The sequence below is a fragment of the Octopus bimaculoides genome, chromosome 9, assembly GCF_001194135.2.
Source record: "Octopus bimaculoides isolate UCB-OBI-ISO-001 chromosome 9, ASM119413v2, whole genome shotgun sequence".
Taxonomy (NCBI): domain Eukaryota; kingdom Metazoa; phylum Mollusca; class Cephalopoda; order Octopoda; family Octopodidae; genus Octopus; species Octopus bimaculoides.
In genome coordinates, this window is record NC_068989.1 from 63,965,355 (window position 1) to 63,966,201 (window position 847).

At 42.1% G+C, this 847-nt stretch overlaps 1 protein-coding gene across 1 annotated transcript in view; it reads left to right on the top strand.

Annotated features, from left to right (window-relative positions):
• LOC106872511 (gamma-aminobutyric acid receptor subunit beta) overlaps nt 1–847 on the top strand; it is a 413,986-nt gene that overhangs the window by 141,793 nt on the left and 271,346 nt on the right. The gene's annotated exons all lie outside the window — the stretch shown is intronic.

Genomic DNA, 847 nt, shown 5'->3' on the forward strand with positions numbered 1-847 from the left:
CTCTAGACGTCTAAAGAAATCCGCCCGACCCGTTAAGGACGGTGCATACATTGCCATTAGACGGAAAGCACACCCGTTTGTGCCATCGACGTCCAAGACAACCGGGTCTAGGAATATTGGCCTTACTTTTAGGTTCAGACTCTTCCGAAAAAGCACCGCGGTACCACCACCACCCATGTTTGGCAGACAGGGAGAAAAATAAATGTCGAAATGTCCGCCAAACATGGACTTGAGGGCCCGCGGGTTACTGAGTCTGGTTTCACTGATAGCTATGATTTCTATGTTCTGTGACTTGATGTCATTTAGAAGGTAACCTTGCTTCCAAGCTGACGCCAAGCCACGTACATTTACACAACCTAATTTAAGCATAATTCAAGTCGAAATTTGTGTTTCATACACGACAGTAAAAGAGACAAGAGAGAAGGTTACTTACTCGTTTCGAAAGTTTTACCTTCCTCTTCTTTTGAAGTATCTTGGAGGGGGTTTTTGAAGAGTTTCTTTGATAAATATTTTTGGAAACCCCCAGCCGCATTCGGAAAGACGGTTTTGAGTGTGTGGTGCTGCGTTTGTGTGATGTGAACTATTTTGATGTTTCGGTGGTGTAGTGCGTGGATGATTGTTAAGCTTATAATCATCTTCAGAAATGTTTGTTTGAGATATGATGTAGTCCATTAGTCTTGTGTTTTTGTGTCTATCGCTGATAGCATTGTGTGTGTTTTTGTGATGTTGGTACTGATTTGTTTGTGCAAGGGGCTTTCAGCGGTTACATATTTCCCTGCTTTGCATGCATTTAATTTTGGGGTTGTTTTTGATCTTTTTTCTTTTACCTCCTGTGGCTATTTGCCAT